Source organism: Herpailurus yagouaroundi, unplaced genomic scaffold (genome assembly GCF_014898765.1).
Source record: "Herpailurus yagouaroundi ecotype Mexico unplaced genomic scaffold, PumYag 218, whole genome shotgun sequence".
Lineage (NCBI taxonomy): Eukaryota > Metazoa > Chordata > Mammalia > Carnivora > Felidae > Herpailurus > Herpailurus yagouaroundi.
In genome coordinates this window covers 5,094,616-5,105,335 of record NW_024412449.1, presented here as the reverse complement: position 1 = coordinate 5,105,335, position 10,720 = coordinate 5,094,616, and positions in this window count along the sequence as shown.

The following is a 10,720-nucleotide window of genomic DNA, read 5'->3' as shown; positions in this document are numbered from 1 at the left end:
ATAGTCTCCATTCCTGCTATTTTGGCCACTCCCTTAAGAGGCCTGTTGTTTAAGCACTGGCATGGCCAAGGAGAGTCTGGCTGGCATCCATAGGACAAGACATCCTGCCTACCTAGTTTCTGAGCGCATTTTTGTAATGTTTAGTCTCTGGTGGGCATCATAATGAGGCACAAAGATCTACACACTTTGAGCATATTTCTTTAATTCCACCCATTTACCTTTCCCCAGTTCTCTTTGTCCCATCACCCAATTTTTCTTCTTCCAGAACCCTTATTAACCAGATAAAACATTCACCACTAGAATCCATATATATCCATATCTCAGGCCACTTATCCCTCCATATAAAGTGATGAACAAGTATACTGTTCTCAACTCTGCCTGCTCAGAGACTTTTCCTTCACCACCAAGGGGTTCTTTAGGACTGCACCTGAGTAGAGTTGTGGTTTAGCATAGTCCATTTTTTATTAGGACCAACATAGTAGCTGATCTTTCTGTGAACCAGGCCTAAGTTTCCTGCCCCCATCATTGAAGTGAATTGAAAGAGAGGCTTTATAGTACTACAGAGGTAAGTGACACAGGAATTTAGGTCACTTGTTAATTATAATTTACTCATGCCTTCTCATCCTGTTTAGACCCAATCCCAAATCTAGCATTTCTATTGTACAATGGAATACTTGAGCTTATTTTTTAAAGTATTTTATTTTATGGAATTATCCTACGACCCAGCAATTGCACTACTAGGTATTTATCCAAGGGATACAGGTATGCAGTTTCGAAGGGGCACATGCACCCCCATGTTTATAGCAGCACTATCAACAATAGCCAAAGTGTGGAAAGATGTCCATCAGTGGATGAATGGAAAAAGAAGGTGTGGGATATATATATATATATATATATATATATACACACACATATACATACATATACATACACACACACACACACACACACACACACAATGGAGTATTACTCAGCAATCAAAAAGAATGAAGTCTTGCCATTTGCAACTACATGGATGGAACTAGAGGGTATTATGTTAAGCAAAATTAGTCAGAGAAAGATAAATATCATATGATTTCACTCATATGAGGACTTTAAGGTACAAAACAGATGAACATAAGGGAAGGGAAGCAAAAATAATAAAAAACAGGGAGGAGGACAAAACATAAGAGACTCTTTAATATGGAAGACAAACAAGGGTTACTAGAGGAGTTGTGGGAGGGGGATGGGCAAAATGGGTAAGGGGCATTAAGGAATCTACTCCTGAAATTATTGTTGTACTATATGCTAACTAACTTGGATGCAAATTAAAAAATAAATTAAATAAAAATTAAAAAAAAATAAATATTTTTTTTAATATGAAATTTATTGTTAAATTGGTTTCCATACAACACCCAGTGCTCATCCCAACAGGTGCCCTCCTCAATGCCCATCACCCACCTTCCCTTCCCTCCCACCCCCATCAACCCTCAGTTTATTCTTAGTTTTTAAGAGTCTCTTATGGTTTGCCTCCCTCCCTCTCTACCTTTTTTTTTCCTTCCCCTCCCTCATGGTCTTCTGTTAAGTTTCTCAGGATCCACATAAAAGTGAAAACGTATGGTATCTGTCTTTCTCTGTATGACTTATTTCACTTAGCATCACAGTCTCCAGTTCCATCCACGTTGTTACAAAAGGCCATATTTCATTCTTTCTCATTGCCAAGTAGTAATCTGTTGTGTATATAAACCATAATTTCTTTATCCATTCATCAGGTGATCGACATTTAGGCTCTTTCCATAATTTGGCTATTGTTGAAAGTGCTGCTATAAACATTGGGGTACAAGTGCCCCTATGCATCAGCACTCCTGTATCCCTTGGGTAAATTCCTAGCAGTGCTATTGCTGGGTCATAGGGTAGATCTATTTTTAATTTTTTGAGGAACCTCCACACTGTTTTCCAGAGTGGCTGCACCAGTTTGCATTCCCACCAACAGTGCAAGAGGGTTCCCATTTCTCCACATCCTCTCCAGCATCTATAGTCTCCTGATTTGTTCACATCCAACGTGGGGCTCAAACTCACAACCCTGAGATCAAGAATCGCAGGCTCTACCAAGTGAGCTAACCAGATGCCCCGGAATGCTTGACCTTATGACATAGCAGACTTTGTAACATGCAGCATGTGATTGAGAACTCTGATTGCATTGTCACTCATGTCCCATGGAAAAGCAGTTGGGCTCTACTGGGTCCCAGTTACACATTGGAAACTGTTTCTCAAACAACTACTTAAAGGGTCAGGTAGTAAATATTTTACACTTTGTAGACAACATACAATTTCTGTTGCATATTCTTTTGTATAATCTCTTTAAAAATGTAAAAACCATTTTTAGCTTCTGAACTGTAAAAAACTAAACTCTAGTTTAGTATAAGCCTGGAGCAGTGAAGGGGGACAGACTTAGATCTTAAGAGGAAGGGGTCATCTTATGAGACATCTGCCTCAGCTTAGATCTTAGCAGGATCCTCAGGTGAAGGGAGGGACCTCTCCTAGCTAGGCTTCTTCCTTCCTGCTTCTACTAGCTTGGAGGATTTAAGAGAATCCAGGGGTTCAAAATTCTCATGCTTACCCATCTAATTATCTTTATCCTAGATCTCAGAGTTCCACTTTCTATCAGGGACTGACTTTGATGTAAGAGATCTGTTGAGGCTTTGAAGCAATAGTACTCTGATGATCATAATACAGGCCTGATTTTCAGCACAGGCTACAGTTTTTTACAGGCATTGAGGGTCTCCTGAAATGCTGTCATAGAAGCCTTCACTTTCATAGCATAGAGTGGTTGATTGGCTTAGAGGAGTTTGTCCTTTTCCCTTTTTTTATTTTGATTTTTTAAATGTTTATTTGTTTTTGAGAGAGAGAGAGAGAGAGAGAGAGACAGAGAGAGACAGAGTATGAGGAGGGAAGGACAGAGAGAGAGAGAGGGAGAATCCGAAGTAGGCTCCAGGCTCCAGAATGCTGTTAGCGCAAAGCCTGATGCATGGCTAAAACTCACGAACCATGAGATCATGACCTGAGCCAAAGTTGGACACTTAACCAACTGAGCCACCCAGGTGTCCCTGTCCTTTTCCTTTTTAATTCCACTTTTCCAGTACTAATAAAAGTGAACTCCAACCATAATCTCATAGCTATCATTGTCCTATGCTCTTCAAGTGCCACAGCCATTGTATACATAACCAATACTTCCCTTTCACCAGCACCACATGCCAATCAACAACAGGTGAGATTCTTAGTAAATGTGATTCCTGGGCAGGTCAGAGGTCATCCAAGCCCTCTAACTAAACTTGTTATCAACAGCAATGAAGTCCTCATTAGGTGATACAATTCTTTCCTGAGGGTCTGCTCTCTCTCTCTCTCTCTTTTTTTTTTTTTTTAAGTTTATTTTGAGAGAGAGAGTGTGTGTGTGTGCATGCACGAGCAGGGAAAGGGCAGAGAGAGAATCGCAAGCAGGCTCCATGCTGTTAGTGCAGAGCCCAGCTCAGGACTCTATCTCTTGAACATGAGGTTATGACCAGAGCCGAAATCAGACAGTGAACCCACTGAGCCACCCAGGGACCTCCTTAGGGTCTGCTTTTTAAGACTATTTTATATAGCAATGCTCTTAGCCTGGGTTGCCAGGATAGCAGACCCTGAGACAAAGGCTTATGTGTTTATTTTATAGTGTGATTCTAGAGGGCAGAAGTAAAAGACAACCTTTATATATATAAATATATAATGTTCTGGATAACTGGGTGCTAGATCCCATGAGGACATCTGAGGAATTATTTGAAATGTATCTCAGGACCGTCCACCTTAGGGAAGAGAGAGGAAACATTTTCCCATTCCTGTTTTCATTGGGTAAGGGTTGCCCCACAAGGCTTAAACCCACCTGGGCACTTGAGTTTTACACATGTACAAATACCCAAGCAGGTGCCCCGAGGATCCCAAGATGGGAAATAGAGAAGTCCTAGGGCAGAAAATGAGAGGTAAATTGCAGGCTTGAAATGAAGTGTTGTCAAGTTGCACCCTGACGTGAAGATAGATGAAAACTGCACGGAATTGGTCAGTACAGCGGTAGCTATAAGGATTTGAAGTGGTGCATAAGAGGTATATAAAATACCCATGAACTTTACTTCCTGAAATATTGCTCTCTGGCAACACTTAGATCCTTACTATCGACTGCAGCTCACTTTTATCTGGTTTACCTGCTCTTGGTCTCACTCCTTCCAAGTCAGCTCTCATAGTACTACCAGAATGCCCTTTCTAAAATATAGGTAATTCTCTGGTTTAAATAATAATCATGATGATGACAATGATGGTGATGACAAAATAATAACACTAATAATAGCTATCATGTCATTTACTATATGCCAGGTGCAGTATTTAGAGCTTCATGAGCTTCATGTGCATTTACTCATTTTTCACAACTCACTGAGATAAATATCATTATTATTTAAATGTTCATGATGAGAAACTGAGTCTCCTTGAGATTAAATAACTTGCCCCCCCCACCATATCCCTGCCATATGGGACAGTTCAAATTAAATTCCAAGTCTTTTTTATTTAAGTCTGAGCTTTTATTTATTTTTTTTTTAATTTTTTTTTTCAACGTTTATTTATTTTTGGGACAGAGAGAGACAGAGCATGAACAGGGGAGGGGCAGAGAGAGAGGAAGACACAGAATCGGAAACAGGCTCCAGGCTCTGAGCCATCAGCCCAGAGCCTGACGCGGGGCTCGAACTCACGGACTGCGAGATCGTGACCTGGCTGAAGTCGGACGCTTAACCGACTGCGCCACCCAGGCGCCCCTAAGTCTGAGCTTTTAAACCACTCCACAGTACTGTGGTTTTTTTTTTTTTTTTTTAAGTAAGCTCCACACCCAGCATGGAGACCAATGAGGGACCTGAACCCTGAGATCAAGATCTGAGCTGAGATCAAGAGTCATTTGCTCAAACGATTGAGCCACCCAGGCACCTCCACAGTAGTGTCTTAACAAGTATTTTTATCTATAGCACAAAGTTTAATATAATACTTTAACGTTTTCACACTAACTGACCTTTCTGAACTCAACTCTCATTATTGTCCTCCCCTTTCCTCTCCAATGTGTTCTGTGCTCTCATTACTCTATGTCCTGAAACATTCTTTGTCTTAACTCCATTTGCAGAAGCATCTCTTTCTCATCCTCTAAGTTCAGAAACCATGACATACAGTCATCTGAAAAGTCCTCCTGAACACCTTAAAAATTAATAATCTTGGGGGGCGTTGAGTGGTTCATTTGGTTAAGCATCTGACTCTTGATTCTGGCTCAGGTAGTGATCTCACAGTCATGGGATGGAGCCCCGCATCAGGCTCTGCATTGACAGCATGGAGCCTACTTGGGATTCTCTCTCTCCCTCCCTCTCTCTGCCTCTCCCCTGCTTGCACATGTCCTCTGTCTCTCAAAATAAATAAATAAACTTAAAAAAAATTAGCAATTTTGAACTATAGTTTGTTCTTCCATCTTTCTAGGCTTAATATTTTTTCCTTCTACCTTCCCTACCTCACTTTCTTTCTCTGTTTCATTCTTTAATTTTTGGGTCTCAGTTGTGAAAAGTTGACTTAATTATATATAATCTCAGTTCTTAGTGCATCTCATCATCAGCCCATGTGAGACTCTTCTACTTTTCCTTTTTTCATCTCTCACATTAGCATCTCATTCCCTTCCACGGGCAAGCACTTTAATATGTTTGATATGCATCCCTAAATAATTATAATCCTTAAAAAAATTTAATATTTATTTTTGAGAGAGAAGGAGAGACAGAGTGTGAGTGAGGGAGGGTCAGAGAGAGAGGGAGACACAGAATCTGAAGCAGGCTCCAGGCTCTGAGCTGTCAGCACAGAGCCTGACACAGAGCTCGAACTCACAGACCGCGAGATCATGACCTGAGCCAAAGTTGGACACTCAGCCAATTAAGCCACCCAGGCACCCCAATATTTATAATCCATGTAGAATGTATAATATTATTTTGTGTGAGGATAAATTTTTAAATGTCAAGTAAAATATACTTTAATGAGAAAAGTTACTGAGATAAAGAGAATTATTTCATAATAATAAAAGTTTCAGTTCAGGGTGCCTGGCTGGCTCAGTTGGAAGAGCATGCAACTTTTTTTTCTAAGTTTACTTATTTATTTTGAGAGAGACAGAGAGAGGGCGCAAGTGGGGGAGGGGAAAAGACAGAGGGGGACAGAGGATCCAAAGTGGGATCTGTGCTGACAGCAGAGACTCTGATGTGGGGCTTGAACTCACAAACGGAGAGATCTTGCCCTGAGCCAAAATCTGATGCCTAACTCACTGAGCCACCCATGCAACTCTTGATCTCAGGATTGTGAGTTCAAGTCCTACGTGGGGTGTAGTGATTACTTAAATAAATAAAACTTAAAGAGTTTCAGTTCACCAGGAAATAACATAGCCCCAAATATGTAATGTAAAAAACTTATTGACAGAATTATAAGGACAAATTTAGAAATCCACAATCAGGGCAGCTGGGTGGCTCAGTTGGTTGGGCATCTGACTTCAGCTCAGGTCATGATCTCTGAGTTTGTGAGTTTGAGCTCCACATCAGCCTTGCTGCTGTCAGCCTGTCAGTGCAGATCCTGCTTCAGATCATCTGTCCCCTCTATCTACCCCCCCCCCCCCCCACTTGCACTCTTCCCTCCCCCCCTCCCACCAAAAAAAAAAAAAAAAAAGAAAAGAAAAGAAATCCATAATCATAGTTGATTTTTATTTTGAAAAAAGTTTCAAAAAACATGGGCTCCATGCTGCGCATGGAGCCTACTTAAAAAAATAAAAAATAAAAATAAATAAAAAAAATTTTAAAAAACAAAGAGGATTTAGAAAAAATAAGAGGATTAGAGATGTTATGTTGCGTCCCCCCACTGAGTTCATATGTTGAAGCTCTATCAGTATCTCAGAATGTGCCTATATTTGGACCTCTTTGGGCCTGAAAAGAGGCAAAATTGAAATGAAGTCATTAAGGTGGGCCCTCATCCAATCTGACTGGTGGGTGTTCTTATAAGAAAAGGAGATTAGGACATACAAAAAGAGATGTCAGGGAAGCAGATATGCAGAGGAAACACTATGTGGGGACATGGTGAGAAGGCAACCATCTCCAAGCCAAGGAGAGAAGCCTTGGGAAAAACTAGCCCTGTTGACTTTTTTTTTTCTTTAATCTCTACACCCAACCAGAGATAAAGAGTTGCATGCTCCTCCTGACCGAGCTGGCCAGGCACACTGCCCTGCTAATATCTTGATCTTGGACTTCTCGCCTTCAGAACTGTGAGAGAATAAATTTCTGTTATTTAAAAAAAATTTTTTTAAGTGACAATGTGATATATTTTTTCATTATGTTTTACTTTTGTAACCCTTTACATTGAAAGAATTTCAGACTTTACAGAAAGACTCCAATAATTCCCGTATATCCTTTACCCTGATTCTCCAAATGTTAACATTTTACCTCATTTGCTTTATCATTCTCTTTCCATATATTTTTCAAAAAGGTTGAGATTGAGTTGCAGACATGATACACCTTTACTACTAATTTTTCCATGTGTATTTCCTAAAAGCACATTAGACATTTTTAAGGGCTTGTTTCTAGATTTTGTTAAGGTGAATCCAGTGTAGATTTTTCTTTAAGACATGGTCTTTACACCTAAGGCACTTCCTTTCTAGTGTTTCAGCTGAAGTCCAGGGGTGTTGACGAGATTTCTCCATTTTCTCAGGGCTAAAATTCCAAGGACACCCAGACTGCCTGATCTCTAGCATCTCTGTTCCATTCTTAAGCTCCTAGGAGCTTCTCTCTGGCAAGACTTCAATGGTCTCACTGTGTGTGTGTGCAGTACAACCAGCAACCGTGTTCTCACGGGAGACCACTACACAGACTTCCAGGGATCATCTCGATAAAGCTCTCTCCTCCATGAAATTTCATCCCAAAGATTCTAATAATTTCACCTGTCTTGAACTCTGATCTCTGCCTTTTCAGGTTGGCAGGATCCCTGTGTTCTATTAAAACCTAGTTCTGTGAACTATAGGTAAGAATTATTCTTAGACAGGTAAATGGACAATCATGGGACTCACTTTGTAAGTTTCCTTACTCTCAGGGATCACAGTCCTACACTCTCTTTTTCTTTATCTTTGCCGAAAAATCAATACCTCACATACTTGGTACAGTTTTATAGTTGTTCACAGTGAGAGGGATATTCCTATAGCTATTCCGTTGTGATCAGAATTGGCATGTGTATGAGTTTGTAATTTACATCAATGTCATTATGCTATAAATTTCATTGAGTTGCTTCCTTTCCAACACAACAGTGTGTTTTCAAAGATCTGTTCCTATGGCTGTAGATAGGAACATAGATACTGTTGCTTTTACTTGCAGCATGGCGTTCCATGGTGTGAATTTATTACTTTTATCTTTTCCGGTGCTTAGTGATAGATCTCTGGGTTGCCTCCTACTTCCCCCTATAACAACAAAAAGCCATGAAGACTAAGTTCTGAAATATAAACCTTAGGACTGGGAGTACAGCCTTATAGTATGTAAGCACTATTTGATTTTGCAAAGCACTAACAGATTATTTTCCAAAATAGTTGAACCAGTTTATATTCTCATGAGCAGTGCACAAGAGTGCCAATTTTCTCATATACTTGTAAATACTTGGTATCATACAACTTTATCTTTATTCTAACAGAATAAAAATGGTATTTCATTGTTTTATGATTCACTAATTACTAGTGACCTTGATCATTTCTGTATGTCCCATTTTGTAACTCAAGCCTCCCCTTCCATGAATTGCCTTTTAATAACATTTTCTTATTTTTCTTTCGGGTTTTATTTCTACTGATTTTCAAAAACTCCACACGTATGTGACAACCCATAGTAATAGTCCTCTGTGGGTTTTAGATGTGGTAAATATCTTTACAGAGTCTGGCATCTGTCTATTGACCTTGTCTATGTCATCTTTTATTAGACAGAAGTCCTTACTTTCATGTAGACACATTTTTGGTTTTGGGTTTCAAAAACCTTTCCCTTTTTCTAAGTAAAAAAAAAAATCTGTTACACTTTTTCTATTAGTTAGAATTGTGCTTTTCAAAATGATGTCTTTGATCTATCTGGGATCCACTTATGTACATAGTGTGAGGGAGCCAGTTTTATTTCTTTCCTTGTAAAGAACCAATTTTTTCCAAAACTACCCACTCTACAACCTGTACCTCCCTATTACTTTGGGGTGTCAACTTTGTCATTTATGAAATCCCCATTTATATAAGGATCCAGTCTATACCTTTGGTTCTGTCCCATTTTCCTATTTGTCTGTTTCTGAGCCAGTGATGTTGATGCATGTTTTTAATTACTATGGTTTTACAGAAATCAATATGGTGTTATAGTGAATCATATCTTATTTTCTGTTATCTTTTCTAATTGGTTATGGTTGACATAGGCAAATGCTATTGATTGTTTCTTTTAAAAAATTTTATTGAGATATAACATACATAATGGAGTATACAAATTGAGATTCACTTAAGAATGAAGGGTTAGGTAATTTTTGCATGTGTATATATAACAGTTATAACCACTATCTACACAAATAGAAAATATCCCAGAAGTTTTCTTGTGCCCTCTCTCTGTTAGTATCTCCTCCAGGGGTAGCTTCTATTCTTACTTCCAGAACCATTGATTAGTTTTGCAGGTCTTTGAATTTAATATAAGTGGAATCATACAATATGTACTGTCTTTTGTGTGACTTTTTTCATTCAACATTGTCATGGAGATTCATCCATGTTGTGTGTATATCAATAGTTTGTCCTTTTTCATTGCGGTGTAGCATTCTATTGTATGAATTTATTTATCCATTCTATTAATGGATATTTGGGTCATTTCCAGTTTTGAGCAATTACAAAGAAAACTGCCATCAGTATTCTCATGCTGGTCTTTTGATGGACACAAACATTGATTTCTTTATGATGTATATCCAGGGTCATATGTACGCTTAGTTTTATTTATTTATTTAAAGGTTTTATTTTTAAGTAATCTTTTATACCCAACATGGCATTCAAACTCACAACCCCAAGATCAAGAATCGCATGCTGTACTGACTGAGCCAGTCAGGCATACTCTTGTATGCTTAGTTTTAGTAGTCACTGGCAAACATTTTTCCAGTGATTGTACCAAATTATACTCCACCTGAAAAGCATGAGAGTTCTAGTTGCTCCACATCTTTTTTTTTTAATTTATTTTTTAATTTTTTTAATTTTTTTAACGTTTTATTTATTTTTGAGACAGAGAGAGACACAGCATGAACAGGGAAGGGGCAGAGAGAGAGGGAGACATAGAATCGGAAGCAGGCTCCAGGCTCTGAGCCATCAGCCCAGAGCCCGACGTGGGGCTCGAACTCCCGGACCGTGAGATCGTGACCTGAGCTGAAGTCGGACGCTTAACCGACTGAGTCACCCAGGCGCCCCTAGTTGTTCCACATCTTAATCAACCCTTTGAATTGTCAGTCCTTAAATTTTAGAGGTTCTTTGGTGAGTAATGCTACCTAATGGTTGTAATTTGCATTTCTTAGATGACTAATAGTGTTGAACATCTTTTTACGTTTCTTGTCAATTTTGTTTTTCTCTTTATTGAGATGTCTATTTAATTTTTTGTGCATTTTTAAATTGAGTTGTCTGTCTTTTTTTAAA